Source organism: Cucurbita maxima, unplaced genomic scaffold, assembly GCF_002738345.1.
Source record: "Cucurbita maxima cultivar Rimu unplaced genomic scaffold, Cmax_1.0 Cma_Scf00008, whole genome shotgun sequence".
In the NCBI taxonomy this organism is placed as follows: Eukaryota; Viridiplantae; Streptophyta; class Magnoliopsida; order Cucurbitales; family Cucurbitaceae; genus Cucurbita; species Cucurbita maxima.
This window is the reverse complement of record NW_019272024.1, coordinates 4,601,865-4,618,875: the sequence shown is the minus strand read 5'-3', so window position 1 is coordinate 4,618,875 and position 17,011 is coordinate 4,601,865. Positions and strand designations below refer to the sequence as shown.

At 40.3% G+C, this 17,011-nt stretch overlaps 1 pseudogene; it reads left to right on the top strand.

The window, feature by feature from the left end:
• The first annotated feature begins 10,593 nt into the window (after positions 1-10,593).
• Positions 10,594-11,335, top strand: LOC111483230 (annotated as a pseudogene).
• The last annotated feature ends 5,676 nt before the right edge of the window (positions 11,336-17,011 follow it).

Here is a 17,011-nt window from a genome sequence, read left to right as displayed (position 1 = left end):
TTTTTTTTTTTTTTTTTTTTTTTTTTTTTTTTTTTTTTTTTTTTTTTTTTTTTTTAATCTGATCTGTTACATTATCTACCCCTACAAAGAACTTTCGTCCTCGAAAGTCTCGAACTCCTGGATCTATTCGGGGTATTTTTCTCTTATTTCTTCTCCTCGTTCCCACATTGCTTCCTCGGTTTGGTGGTTTCGCCATAATACTTTGACGAAACCTATGTTTCTATTACGTAAGGCTTTCACTTCCCGAGCTATGATTTTAATCGGTTTCTCCAGATAACTTAAGTTTTCCTCGATCTCGAGGGGTCTGTAGTCTATCACGTGGGTAGGGTCTGTAATATATTTTGTAATAGTCCAAAAATAAATAAAGAAATAAACCAATAAAAAAAATTATAAAAAAAATAGTTAAAATAATAATAATAATAAATTAATTAATTAATTAAAATAATAATAATAATAAAATAAATCTTTCCCCACTCCCCTCCACTAACCTCTCATCCCTTAAAAAAAAACAGAAAAATAACAATGGTCAGATTTGAGAAGAAGTAAAATGGGCTTTCAACATAAGCAGAAGATTTAGAGATTTTTGTCCGTTATTACTGTAAAATCCTATCTCAGATTTCCTTTTCTTTTATAGTTATGCTTATAAGAAATTAATTAATTTATGATAAAATCTTCTTTCATATTTTAACCGGTCATGTAATAATCAGATTCCATATCCAATTGATTAGATTTTTGTTAGCATTTTAAGTTATACGAGATTAGGTTATAAGGTTAGATTCAATAAAATTTTAGTTGGTAGATCTATAAACTAGAAGATCGTAGCCTAACAATCGACTTACAATTGTACTTACAATTGGCCAGTAATATCGGTTTACACAATTGAAAAAACTATTTATAGAATGAAAATAATTAGAGAGAGGGAGAGGGAGAGGGAGATTGAGGAAAGATTTGTTGAACAGGATTTAATAATTAAATAGGAAATATCGTCAGAGGACAGTTAGCTCCTTTAAATTTTGTCTAACACGAAATATCAGAATTTTACGATGGCCAATATAAATTAGAGAAATAATTTTATAGAGTTCAAACTTGAAACTGATGCCATGAGCTCATATAGGTTGACTCGAATTTCAAAGGACGAAATCGAACTTTCATTAAAGATATATTTGTAACAACGACTTAACCTAGCCAGGTAAGTGACCTTACTATCGGCATGATTATATTTGATGTTGGCACGTGCCTTGTGGTTCTGCACGTGTCATATATATTGATATGTGTGAATTGTCTGTGGATCGATATGTTTCCTATATGTTATGTTATGTTATGTTATAATATGTGGATTGTATGACAATATTTATGGTACGATGTGCTCAAGGTATGTTTGAGATAGGATATGAGAAGGATGCACAAAACGAAATGTAACGATAGGAGTAAAATACGTTCATGAAACGTTAAGGTTGGGTTACATACCAGAGTGCTATGGATAGGAGAGATTGAAGAAAGAATACAGTTAGGTTATGGGTAGAAAGGGATAGGTTTGTGATAGATTGATAAAACGATAGCGTTAGGATACGTTCTTGTGATGATATGACTAAGGTACGTTACGTAATGATATGTCTGTGATAGGTATAAGTACGTTAAGGCTATGGTAAGTTAGAGAACGATATGACTATGAAGTATTTACGTTATGACTTGTTTATGATATGATACATTGTATGCTAGATTATTGTGCTTAAGTACGTAGTCTTGTGAACGTGAATGTATGCTATGTATGTTGTTTAGTCTGATGTGATGTGTAATGCATGTAACAATATGTTATTCTTGAATAGTTATGGCATGATTGTATGGAATGTTTGAATGTAAACAACATGAATTGTATGACATAAAATACGGTAAACTGTCTGGAATCATAACCCCGATAGAAATATGTATGAAATGTAAATTGAAAATGAGAAGGACATGAAGCATGGAACGTGACAGGGGGTTATGTTCATTAATGATAAATGTAGAAGTAGTGGGGACCTCACGCATTATGTGTGTTCATGCATCTGGGGGGATACCCCTATCCCATCACGAGGGTACGGACGCGTACATCCAATGGCAGGACAACGATCGTTATGCTTTGCATAGCGCTATCGTGACAGTTACTAGTTTTAACGGGTCCTGGCATATGGGGCTCCCAGAGTATGCCCACCGGATAAGGAAAGTGGCCTAGCGGTGTGCGAACTACCTGGTGAGCACATACTCGTACATATGGGTTGTGTGTAGAGTATATGGTACACGTCCACAATTACTCGTTAGGACAGCACCGTAGGAAAAACAAAACGAAATGAAACAAAAGAAAGGTCTCATCATTTCATTGCATGTGATTTTTGCATAACCCCGATAGGGGGTCACTTACTAAGTATTTCTTTAAATACTCAAGTCATGTGCTACTACATTTTTCAGGTTAAGACAATGCATTCATGTACGGCTGACGACGACATCGCAACTTGAGACCATGACACATGCATAGGATGGTGGTATTTATTTTCTTAGAGTTAGGCTAGAATAGGATGTTTTTAACTTAAACTCTTATTCATTTTATTTAGTCTTTTGTTGTGTCGTTTTAAAGATGTTTTCGAAACACGTAAGTCCATGGCTGTGTTTTAAGATAAAGGTTATGTTTGATGAAATATTAATGAAGTCTTCCGCATTCAATGTTTATGGTACGTATAGAGTAGCGACCTTAAATTAAGTTAAAAATTTTGTTGACTCTGGCAATTCGGAGGACAATGTCGACGAAAAATTGGCCGAAGGTTTCTTCGAAAGAAAAAAATTAGCGGAAGTAAAAGGAGAGAGGGAGAGAGATCTGCTGAGATTTTTAAGACTCGATATCTTCATTTTCCTCCAGTTTAAATAACAAATCTAATTACAACAATAAAAAAACTAATTATACAAAAATAAAAAATTGGACGAAGACTTCGCCCAAAGGCCAAAGAATGGCACCTACAATTACACTCTTCCATTTGCGTGAATTCAGATGTTTAGAGAAACCTAACTAAGTAACATGACTTTTATTTAACAATCTCCTCCTAAAAGCTGTACCTTATTATTTGAACTCCGATTTTTGAGCGTAGTTCTTCAAATTTCACTCGCGCTAGGGATTTGGTGAAAATGTCTCCAAGTTGTTCCTCTGTTTGGATGTAATCAATCTTGATGAGCCCTCGATCTGCACATTCTCGAATGTAGTGGAATCTGATTTCTATGTGCTTGCTCCGGTCGTGCAAAACTGAATTTTTGATCAGGGAGATCGTAGCTTTGTTGTCTACGGACAGCATTGGTGGATCACTTTCTCTCCCGATGAGTTCCTTCATTAGTCGCGCAAGCCAGATCCCTTATGTTGCTGCCATCGAAGCGGCGATGTATTCTGCTTCACAGGAAGAGACTCATGAGTTCCTCCACATGAAGCGACTTTTGTCATCGACTAACAGGAGGAAGAGACTCTTACCGCCTGGGGTCGCCAGCTTGACGGGCCCGCAGATATCGCCGTGTACAAGCTCCAACGACTTATCGGCTCGGTAGGATGTTCGAGACGGAAAGGGTGTGCGCCTCTGTTTGCCGATGAGACACCCGTCGCACAGCTTGTTCATACCTTTGATTGCTGGAAAACCGTGCACCAACTCCTCCTTCTGTAGCTTTTCTAGAGCAGGAAAGTTTAAGTGCCCGTACCTTGTGTGCCACCTCCAAGATACCTCTTCGGTCTTGGCCGAGAGACTGACGGGTTGCTCTATCTCTAACTCCAGGATGTAAGTAAAGACAGTTTGTCGTGCGCCTTGCCTGCGTGAGCAGCCGTCGTTGATTATCGCAGATTTTGAATAGTCCACGCTCGATGAAAATGAAGCAGCCTGTCTCATCGAGTTGACCCAAGCTCACAAGGTTAGCCTTAAGCCTCGGGATGAAGTAGACGTCGGTCAGCTTGCGATGCTCGCCTCCCTTGCTGGCGAACAGGATGGTGTCGCGCCCTTCGATCTCGACGATGGAATCGTCGCCGAATTTCACCATCCCGCGGATCCCCGAGTCGAGCTCGAAGAACACAAATCTAGCCCAAGTCATATGGTTTTTTGCAGCTGTGTTGAGGATCCATCGCCGGTGCTTGTGTTGCTCGTCCCCCGCTCGCCGATCTGAGCGAACACTCGCTGCTCCTCCTCCAGTTGAATTGGCTCCCTAGCTGGTGCCACCTTTGCTACGCCCAGCTGGAGCTCTTTCTCGAGTTCAACATCGTCGTCGATTACCTCCATGTCCGTGGATTTGGAATCGACAATGGGGACACATGCACTTACCATGAAGAGAGCTAGAGCGTCCTCCTCGGATTGAGCCACATGATGCTGTTGGCGAGCCCCACCCCGTGATCAGCATTGAAAAATGAGCCCCACCCCGTGATCAGCATTGAAAAATGAGCCCCACCCCGTGATCAGCATTGAAAAATCATCGACGAATTCGCCGTCCTTATATTATAAAGTGGATCTCCGAGAGCTCCTTCCACAGCTGCTCGATGTTGGATTCCAGAGAGCATCTCTGGGGGAACAGATCGTAAATATGGCAACGAATGCCAGCCACCTCCCGATACTCAATCGATGATAACTCGACGTGGAGGAGTGAGGAACAGATCGTAAATATGGCGGCGAATGCCAGCCACCTCCCTATACTCAATCGATGATAACTCGACGTGGAGGAGTGAGTGAGCCTGCCCGAGATGGGCCCCACGATGTGTGTGCGTTTTCACACTTTGCATTTTCTTCTACTCAAACCTGAGACCTGTGTATTGTTAGGTCAACATTCTAACCACTTGAGCTATTTAACTTGTTTGTTGATAGGTTGGCTCCTCCGCAATGATATACACCGAGAGATTTTTAAGACTCGATATCTTTATTTTCCTCCAGTTTTGAATGGTTACTGAATGGTTTAAATAACAAATCTAATTACAATAATAGAAAAACTAATTATACAAAAATAGAAAATTGGAGGAAGACTCCGCCCAAAGGCCAAAGAACGGCACCTATACAAAAATAGAAAATTGGACGAAGACTTCCCCCAAAGGCCAAAGAATGGCACCTATAATTATGCTCTTCCATTTGCGTGAATTCAGATGTTTAGAGAAACCTAACTAAATAAGGAACATCGCTTTTATTTAACAATTTTTGGGTCGTTACATATTTTCTCAACATGGACGCATGGAATACATCGTGTACGCTCGAGAATGAAGGTGGTAAGGCTAGTTTGTATGCTACTTAACCTATTCTTTCTAGGATTTCGAAAGGTCTGATCAAGCGGGTGCTTAGCTTTCCCTTATGTCCAAATTTTAGAACACCTTTCATCGGAGCTACTTTTAGGAACACTACGTCCCCCTCTTTGAACTCTAAGTTCCTACTCCTAACGTCGACATAGATCTTTTGCCTACTTTGTGCGGTGCGCAATCCTTGCTCTAATTTTCTGTACCGTCCGTTGGTGATGCGGGCTAGCTCGGGTCCTACCTGTTCTCGTTCTCCTACTTCATCCTCGCACAATTGGGATCTACACCATTTTCCATATAATGCTTCAAACGGTGCCATCCCGATTGTTGCTTGGAAACTGTTGTTGTATGAGAATTCCACTAAGCGTAGTTTAGTGTCCCAACTCTCCGTGAAATCCATAACACATGCACGAAGCAGTCTTCTAGAATTTGGTTTAACCGTTTCGTTTGGCCATCGGTTAGTGGGTGGAAGACAGTGCTAAAGTAGAGACAGGTACCCAACGCTTTTTGGAGTCCGCGCTAAAAGGCCGACGTAAGATGCGAGTCTTGATCCAACACTATTGATACCGGGCATCTTGACCAGGAAAAATTGACAAAGGAATTGTTGGGAGAAGAAAAAATAGAAAAGCGAGGAATAAAATAACAAAAAGAGGAAGAATATGGAAGCTTTGTGATTTGACTAAAAAACATGGGGATTTGTTTCCCATTAAATTGACTTATTTAAATAACTATTCAACCCTACAAATGCCAAAAAGTGGCCAAGTAAATGTGCCCACTTCCCTCTAAGCATGGTCCAAGGGAGCTAAAAATATGGCAATCCTTTATGTCAAATGTTCAAATAGAAAAGATTCAACTAAGTTGAGTAAAAATGTGAAAAAACTAAATAAAGAAACCGATAGGATTTTATCTAACCCTCACAATTTTATCATAGCATTTCCTCTAAGATTTGGTTTAGTGGCTCCGTTTGACCCTCTGTTTGAGAGTGGAAAGCGGTGCTAAAGTCGAGGCGAGTGCCCAATACTTTTTGAAATTCGTGCCAAAACGCCGACGTAAAGTGTGGGTCTTGATTCGAAACTATCGACACTGGGACACTGGGACTCTAGTCTTACTATCTCTTTTATATAAATTTGGGCCCAGTTGTGAATTGTAGATGTTGCTTTCCCAGGAGGAAGTGTGTCGACTTGGTCAATCTATCTACAATTACCCAGATCACTGTTCAGTGTTCTGGGTAGTCATACTATGAAGTCCATTGTTATATTCTCTCCCTTCCACTCTGGTATACTTAGGGGTTGTAACATCCTCGTTATCTGCTTTCTGGGAGCTTTCACTTGTTGGCATACTAAGCATTTACTCACAAACTTGCCCATGTCTTTCGTCATGCTTTGCCATCAGAAGTGTTGTTTTAGGTCTTGGTACATCTTAGTAACTCTTGAGTGCATGGCAAATGGTGAGTTGTGAGCTTCTATCAATATCTTTTTCCTCAACTCCTCTATTGTCGGGATACATAAGCGTCCTTGACACAATAATCCTTCATCTAAGGATTTTGAGAATTCGTCTAGTGGACCCTCTGCTAGTTGGCTCAGGATTTTATGTAGGTTAGGGTCCTCTCGTTGGGAGTCAATAATTCTCTGCCAAAGTGTAGGTTGTGAAGGGAATGAACTCTTCATCCACGTAGCGGAAGCATTGGGACCGTTTTAATTTTTATTATGAATAAAAAAAATAATAAATTCGAGAGTAAGAACTCTACCTTTGTTGAAACCCTAGCTTACGAGACTTCTAGAAGTATTCCAACCATGCAAAACCTAACATTCCACGAGATTTTCCTTAGTATGACTCAAACATATGATCAAGGCTTGTGGAAGACTCTTGAAAGAAAATCCAAATATATTTTTCCTTAGAGTAATTTCACTCTAAATAAATGAATTTGAATGAATAGATGAATATTTACATATTTAAAGTTTGTACTTACAACTTGTCAATTGAACCACTCTTACCACATAAATTTTTCTTTATTGTGCATTAAAAAAAACTGTGATATTTTGTAATAAAAAAAAATAAAATAATACCCAGCAACTTTTACATTAAGAATAAATTTAAATTTCTAACTAATAACCCATGCTGAGTTACAGGCAACCCCTCAGAAAGCATGGACAAGCCACATGGAAAACTTGCACGTGATTACTCTAAATAAATGAATTTGAATGAATAGATGAATATTAAGTACATATTTAAAGTTTGTACTTACAACTTGTCAATTGAACGTCGGACTTCCGAGCTTCTCTAGATCCGGGAGTGTGAGGTCCTTACAAGCGAAATTTGTACCAAAAACGGGGTTAGGGTGAGGAATAACCTCGGGAACGGAGGGAAATAGAGGGAAAAAGGACGTCGAGACGACGTTGTCCAGGAGAGAGAGGTCGCCGGAAAATCGCGCAGGCAGTCGGGCAAAGAGAACGAAGTCCGACCCGAGAGCCGGATACGGCAACCCTAACCGAACCCAATTCCCTTCAGTCGGCCCAGAACCTAACGATTCCCGCGGCCCAAACACTCCGGCTCTTCACCCGCGAACCAGCCCATCACCGCGCACGGCCCGTCACCCGCGAACGGCCCGTCACTCGCGTTCGGCCCGAGACTCGCGAGCGATCTGTTAACCCGCGCCTCAACCCGAGGCCCTTGCACACGCGTCGCTCTCTGATTGTGCCATGTGGCACGTCTGCAGCGCGGCTCCTCTCGGTTCCGGCGGCTTAATCGGCTCGGCTGCGGCTTCTCGGCTCCGGTGGCTTATTCGGCTCGGGAAATCTGTTTCCAGACCTGGTTTCGGCCCTGTTTAAGGTAAGATGGAACATTGTAAGGTCGTATTTCACAAATTCCAGTTAGGAATTTATTATATTTGTGAAATACTAATGAAAGTGACGAATGAACCATTAAGAACCAACCACCAACGGAAGCGTAGAACGTTCACGAGGAGCTAGAAGCTTACGTTATATTCTAAGGAGTATTTCGGCTAAGGCCTACCAAGTAAGTGGCTCACCCGTCGTAGGTTACGCGTTATTTGCTGTATGTTGGCACGTGCCCGTGGATTTGCATGTGCCATTAAATTGTATGCTAGTTTAATGTGCTTAAGTACGAAATCATGTGAACGTGAATGTATGCTATGCTTGCTGCTTAGTTTGATGTGATATGTTATGCATGTGACGATATGTGGCTCTTGAATGATTTTGGCATGATTGTATAGATTATGTGAATGTAAACAGCATGAATTGTATGACATAAAACACGGTAAACTGTCTGGAATCATAACCCGATAGGAATATGTATGAAATATGAATTGAAAAATGAGAATGACATAAAGCATGGAACGTGACAGGGGGTTATGATCATTAATGATAAATGTAGAAGTAGGGGGGACCTCATGCATTATGTGTGTTCATGCATCTGGGGGATACCCCCATCCCATCACGAGGGTACGGACGCGTACATCAATGACAGAACGACGATCGTTATGCTTTGCATAACGCTGACGTGACGGTTCTAGTTTTAACGGGTCCTGGCATAAGGGGCTCCCAGAGTATGCCCACCGGACAAGGACAGTGGCCCAGCGGTGTGCGAACTAGCTGGTGAGCCCATACTCGCACGTATGGAATGTGTAGAGTATATGGTACACGTCCACGATTACCCGTTAGGATTACACCGTAGGAAAAACGAAACGAAACGAAACGATAGGTCTCATCATTTCATTGCATGTGATTGTTGCATAACCCCGATAAGGGGTCACTTACTGAGTATTCTAGAAATACTCAAGCCTCGTGCTACTTTACTTTTGCAGATAAGGGCAAGGCACCCATGTGACAACGATGGCGGCATCGTACACCTCGGGACCGTGGCACATGCATAGGATAGTTGTTTGTTTTTTCCATTTCGTAATCTAGGCTGAATTCGGTTTGCATCATTAGTATAGGTTAGTATAAGTTGAAGTATTTTTGCATAATAGATCATAGGGCAGAATAAAACATTCATTTGGTTTTGTTACATTCCCTTTATTTTCAACCATGTTCCTTCCTTGTTTTTTCCCTGTAATAATTTTCTCTTTATGAGTAGGTCGCATTTATGAATAGGGCCCATTTAATGTATATTCCGCATTTCAAGGTATAGTAATTACCTTAGATTAAATAGGTAAAATATTAGGGTCGTTACACTACATGAACAGAAGACATTGTTTCAATAGATGCCCAAAAGAAGCACATTTTAGATCAGAAATTGAAAGATTTGAAAACAAAGAATTATCTATTTCAAACATTAGATCGTTCGATCTTGAAGAGAATCCTCAACAAGGATACAACAAAGAACATATGGGATTCTATTAAGCAGAAATATCAAGGTTCGACACGGGTAAAGCGTGCACATTTGCAAGCTCTTCGGAAGGGGTTTGAAATGCTTCACATAAAGGCAGGAGAATCTATAAATGAGTATTTTGCTCAAACCCTTAGCATAGCCAACAAGATGAAAATACATGGTGATAACAAAGGAGATGTTGAAGTAGTTGAAAAGATCATGAGATCTATGACTCCCAAGTTTGATTATATTGTGTTCCATTGAGGAGTCCAAAGATACAACCATCTTAACCATTAATGAGTTGCAAAGCAGTCTGCTTGTGCATGAACAACGCATGAGTTCTCATGTTGAAGAAGAACACACTTTGAAGATCACTCATGGTGAACAATCTGGAGGAAGGAGTCAAGGCCGTGGAAGCTTTAGAGGCAAAGGAAGGGGACGAGGCAGACAAACCTTCAACAAGACCACAGTGGAGTGCTATAATTGTCACAAGCTATGACATTTTCAATGGAAATGTCAAAGTAAGGAGAAGAGGCAAACTATGCAGAGACTCAAGAAGAGATGTTACTTATGGCTTACGTGAATATGAATAAGGCCAATAGAGAAGATATGTGGTTCCTTGACTCGGGATGTAGCAATCATATGTGTGGGAAGAAGGAATATTTTTCATATTTTGATGGAAGTTTCAGAGACTTAATGAAGCTAGACAACAACCCAAGCATGGATGTAACAGTGAAGGGTAATGTACGGCTGCAAGTGAATGGAATCATACCGATAATCACAGGAGTGTTCTATGTGCCAGAAATGAAGAACAATCTGTTGATATTGGGAAATTGCAAGCAAAGGGGCTTAGCATTTTGTTTCAAAATGGAACATGGAAGATGTTTTATCCTGAGAGAGGCTTAATCATGAAGAAAAAGATGTTTTTGAATCGAATGTTCGTACTGCATGCTATATCTCAACCTGCAGCACCCGTTCAAACTCAATTGAAACTTATGGGGAGAAGTGTTTCAAGGTCTCCCTCATACACTCCTTGCTCCCATTCCTATCTCCATAGTCGGAGAAGCAGAAGGGACCCAAGTCCTTCCCTCTATCATTCCACTACCCGTTCCAGGAGAAGGAGCCATTCAAGTTCCCTTAGCCGCCGACACAGAAATAAGTCTTCCTCGTTATCTCCTTTCCCTAAATCATCTAGTTTCAATCCTAATCGTGCATCTACTGATCGGAAACATTCCATAGAGAAGCTTAAGAAAGAGGAAGAAGAGAAGAAAAAGCGTGAAGTAGAGTTGAATAAGTTAGAAGAAGATGCAGCTAGGAGGATGGAAGAATTAATTCAGGAGAATGTTGAAGAAAGGCTCAACTCTGAAGAGACTAAATTAGAAATACAGAAGTGAATAAAGGAAGGTCGCAAGAAGTTGTTTGATGATGTTAATATGAAGCTTGAGAAAGAGAAAGAAGCCGCTCTTACTGCTGCAAGAAAAAAAGAAGTACAAGCACAAAAGAGAGAAAAGAGCTAGATAAAATGCTAGAAGAGAATAGGAGAAGGGTATAGAAGAAGCTCAACGATGATTAGCTCTAGATCTGCAGCAGAAGAAAGAAGAACGATATCGTGAGATCGAGTTGATTCAGAGACAAAAAGAGGAGGTAGCTCAGAGAACTAAGCTAGATGATATGAGTTTGAGTTGTGTTTTGCTAGGAGTTAGTGAAAGTCAAAAGCTTACAAACTCTATGATATAGAAACGTCAGATGAAAATACTATAGAGGAAAATATTTCCTTTGGCTCTTTGGCTAAAGCAAGCTCTCCTAGCTCAAATAAGGTGAGGAACAAGAGACCACCAATCTGGATGGGAGACTATGTAATAGGAGAAGATTTTTGTGAAGAAGATGAAGGAGCTCACTCGGTTATGTTTACCACTATTGATTCTGTCAACTTTGAAGATGCACTGATTTAAAGACACATTGAAGAGTGAGAAATGGATACAAACCATGGATTTGGAAATGGAAGCAATAAACAAAAATGACACATGGGAGCTGATGAAGACGCATGGAAGAGTGAGAAATGGAGGCAAGCCATGAATCTGGAAATGGAAGCAATAAATAAAAATGATACATGGGAATTGATGAAGTTACCTGAGCGTGGAGGTTTGTTATTTGATCGTAGATATAAACTGATTACTATTTGGTTCAGTTTAAGGGAGAAATTGTTAGGTTTAGATTTGATTTAGTTATTTGGATTAGATTTGATTTAGTTATTTGGATTAGATTTGATTTAGTCATAGTCATATAGGATTTGATTTGTTTTATTACGTAACATTATATAATAGCTAATTTCATTTTTATCTTTCAAGTTTTCTCTCTCTCTTCCTAACAGGACTTACATGATTCAAAACATAACGCTGAAATTTAAAATTAAAACAAAAACAATTACAAATGAAAGAATTTAAATAATGAAATGCAAACGTCCTGTTCTAACCTAAGTCTAGGAATAATATGCAACTACCCTATGATGGCACACGACTAGAATAATATGCAACTACCCTATGATGGCAAGCGCCATAGTCTCTGATTACGATATTGTTGTCAACCGTACATGGGCGCCTTACCTTTACCTGAAAAGTAATATGGCACACGACTAGAAATACTCAGTAAGTGACCCCACTACAGGAGCCATGCTAATGCGATCACATGAAATCATGATTTAGGGACCTATCTCTAGATCATTTAGGGGTGACCTCCCATCTCGGAAAACTATGGATGCATAGTACTTCCCTACACATGACCAACATGTTCGAGTGTGAATCCCCAAGTGGGCTTGCATACCCCTTGGACCCTCTCTGGTCAAGCTAATTTGTAGCAACGTCCGGAGGTTAGTGGAACCCCTAGTGTCATGCACCTCATGAACACCCTCATCATCATATTGTGCGCGCCCGCACTCATCATCTTTAGGGGAAGTAGTCGTATGCTTATGAACATACAACATGCATGAGATCCCTCTAAATCCCATCTTAATGTCTCTTCTGACACGACCCTCTAGTCTCATCTCTTTGTTACACTATGTAAGACCACGACTGTGTTTTCCTAAGAATAGGTTGTTTTAAATGTTTTCGACATTTATATTAAAGATGATGTTTTCTTTTAAGTGTTATATTTCTGCATTAGAGATGAGCATGAGACTCTGAGTATTTAGAAATTTAGGGTGTTATATTAAGAATACTATTCAAAGGTAGCCCGACTTAAGAAGCAATATGAGTTCACCCACCTAACACGGGGTGGACATTCTCTAGATAGTTATGCCCAGGAATTCACGAGGTTGAAGAGGTTCACGCCTTCACTACTGGATACCGATCAAAAAATGACGTGAAGTTTGTTATAGGTATGGACTCAAAGATCCGCCGCATGGTGGAAGCCATAGACCCGACCACCTATGAAGACGCATTAAAAACAGCTAAGGCCCTAGAAAATCCCAAAGATGAAGTATGCTAGGAATTAGTGGTTATTGTCAGACGAAAGCGACCATATGAACCAAGGGACTCAGACCACCGACCACCCACACGAAGGTCTCGGTATGCTAACAAATGCCCGACCATATGAACCAAGGGACTCAGACCACCGACCACCCACACGAAGGTCTCGGTATGCTAACAAATGCCCTCCTAGACATGAGGATAAGTACCCTAGAGACCAAGGAAGGGTCCAAGATGCTGAGAAACCACTTTGTCATGAATGCGGGAAACAACACTAAGGCAGATGTATGGCCGGATCTAGGGCCTGTTTCGAATGCGGTCATGAAGGCCACATTGCCAAGTACTGCAATAAGAAGGGGACAAAAAACCCAGTCGAACTACCCAGAAGTTCAGGTGGAATTGAGCGAACTATGCAAATCATCTCATGACAAGGCCATATGCATCCACCATTAGGGATGCTGGTACGTCTGACACATCGATGACATGTACACCATTCATAATGGAACACTAAGCTTTAACATTATTTGATTATGGTTCTACTCATTCTTTCATATCCATGCCATTATTAGTTAAGCAAGGTTCAAAATAGAACCCTTATTGCAAGTGTTAACCGTTAGTACCCCAGCAAGGGTAGACCAAGTTGCTTAGAATAGGATAAAAGAATAACAAGTAATAGTAGTCGAACGAACCATAAGCGTAGACCTTAAAGTGGGTGGCATGATAAACTTCGACATCATATATATGAATGGATTAGTTAGCTAAAACTTATGTCAGTATAAATTGTCACAAGGAGGAGGTAGTATTCTCACCGCCAACCGAATCCAATTTTAAGTTCAAGGAACTTGTACGGGGACCACCCAAAAATAGTGTCGATGATAAAAGCCAAAAGACTAGTACAACAAGGAGGGTGGGCAATATTGGCTTGTGCAACGGATGTAAAAGGGAAAGAAAAGACCATAGATATGGTACTGATAGTAAATGAATTCTCGAATGTTTTTTTTTTTTTGAGGATTTACCACGAGTTCCTCCTACCTCAGCCGTAGATTTTTGGATAGAACTTGAACCAAGAACTAGACCCATTTCTAAAGCCTCGTACAATATGGCTCCTCCAGAATTAAAAGAACTTAAAGTACAGTTGCAAGATCTACTGGATAAAGGTTTCACCTGCCCTAGCGTATCTTCTTAGGGTGGGCCGGTGCTATTTGTGAAAAAGAATGACAGCTCAATGCGTCTGTGCATCGACTATAGGGAGTTAATCAAGAGAATAGTAAAGAGTAAGTACCCACTCCTTCATATCGAAGATTTATTCGATCAGCTTCAAGAGACAATGGTATTTTCCAATATAGATCTTTGGTCATGCTATCACTTGATTAAGATCAAAGAAAGGGATGTACCACAGACAACCTTTCGAACAAGGTATAGCCACTACAAGTTTGTAGTGATGGTGTTTGGCCTCACCAATACCCCAGATGTGTTCATGGAGTTAATGAACCGAGTATTTAAATAGTGTCTAGACACGTTTATTATCGTGTTCATATACGACATTCTAGTATATTCAAGAAAAGAACTAAACATGATGCAACGAATGTGGCTAGAGTTGGTGAAGGATATATAGACATCCAGTACCAACCTGGAAAGGCAAATGTGATGGCAGATGCCATAAGTCGTAAAATGGCACACTCGTCGGCTCTCATTACTAGGGAGTCACGAGTACAAGCAGACTTCGAGCGAGGTAATATAGTTGTAGTATTTGAGGGAGTTATAGCACAAATGGCTCTACTCACAGTACAACCCACACTCCGGATGAGGATTATCGACTCTCAATAAAAGGACCCTAGCCTAAATAAGATATTGAATTGGCTATCAACCGGTCTAATGGATACTTTCTCCAAGTTATCAGATGGTGGACTGCTATGCTAAGTGTTAAGGATAGTTGACCATTCATTATAAATATTTGCCTTACATTACGGCTTACCATATTTGTTCTTTTATTAAAGGCAAATATATTGTATTCATTTATTATTCTTTCCTTTTATTGTATTATTTGTAATTTACCATATTTCTGTATTCTATTCTGTAAATGATTATAAATAAGAGAACTCTCACCACTACTTAGATGTGGTGGATTAATCAAACATTCTTATGCTATCAGAGCCCTTCCGGTTTAAAAACCCTGATCCTTTCTTCTCTATGGCTTCCGAATCTTCTTATCATCTTCTTCCTTTCAATACTCTAATCTATATGATCACCATCAAACTTTCTTCCTCCAATTATCTTCTTTAGAAAAGCCAACTTCTCCCTCTCCTTGAGAGTCAAGACATGCTGAGCTATGTTGATGGAACTATGGTTCCACCACCTCGCTTTGAACCAGAAACCTCCTCAACACTCAACCCCAAATATTTGGCATGGAGAGCAGCCGATCAACGACTTCTTTGTCTCCTGCTCTCCTCTCTCATTGAGGAAGCCATGACCGTTGTCGTTGATCTCTCTACTGCACGTGATGTTTGGCTTGCGTTGGAAACTACGTTCAGCCATCAATCAAAAGCTCGTGAACTGAGACTCAAGGATGACTTGCAGTTGATGAAACGTGGCACCAAACTTGTTGCTGAGTATGTCTGTGCCTTCAAAAAATTTTGTGACCAACTTCATGCCATTGGCAGACCCGACGAGGACATTGATAAAGTGCACAGGTTCTTTCCTGGACTCGGCACCGAATTTTCAGCTTTTTCTACTGCTCAGATGGCTCTCACCCCTATCCCCTGTTTTGCAGATTTAGTCTCTAAAGCTGAAAGTTTTGAGTTGTTCCAGCGCTCCCTTGAGTCCTCTGACTCCACTCCTACAGCATTCACAGCCATGGAAGCCACCCTGCTTCCTTTAGCAATCAGCGAGGTCGTTCTTATTCTCACAAAAATAACTCTTCTAATCGAGGACGAAGCCACTCAGGTCAGGGTCGTCGACCACCTCACTGCCAAATATGCCGCAAAGAGGGTCATTATGTTGACCGCTGCAACCAACGGTATGTTCGACCTGATTCTTCTCATGCTCACCTTGCTAAAGCCTTTAACACGTCATGTTCTATTGCTGGACCCGATGCTACTGATTGGTTTCTGGACACTGGGGCTTCGGCCCGTATGACTGTCGACCCATCTATTCTGGATCAGTCTAAAAATTACACTGGTAAGAATTCTGTAATCGTAGGAAACGGTGCATCCCTACCCATTACACACACTGGTACTCTTTCTCCTGTTCCAAATATTCACTTATTAGATGTCTTGGTTGTCCCTCACTTCACTAAAAATTTTCTTTCTATAAGTAAATTAACGTCTGATTTTCCTCTCTCCATTACATTTACTAATAACCTTATTACTATCCAGAATCGTCAAACAGAAAGGGTGGTGGCAACCGGTAAAAGAGATGGAGGGCTAAATGTGCTGGAGCGCGGCAACTCTGCTTTTATTTCAATCCTTCGAAACAAATCTTTACGTGCTTCATATGATTTATGGCATGCTCGTCTGAGTCATGTGAATCATTCTGTTATTTCTTTTTTAAATAGAAAAGGTCATCTTTCTTTTACATCTTTATTACCTTCTCCATCATTATGTAATACTTGTTAGCTTGCGAAAAGTCATCGATTGCCTTATTCCCGCAATGAACGTAGCCCGTCTCATGTGTTAGATCTTATTCATTGTGATCTTTGGGGTCCTCCCTTTAAATCAAATTCGAGTTTTCTTTATTATGTTATTTTTATTAATGATTATTCTCGATTCACTTGGCACCCTTTAAAATTTAAATCTGTTTTTTTTTTTTCTTCAATTTCAAAAATTTGTGGAAAATCAATATTTTTCTCGTATCAAGGTATTTCAAAGCGATGGTGGTACCGAATTTACTAGTACTTGTTTCAAAACTCATTTACGTAATTCTAGCATCCACCATCAACTCTCTTGTCCAT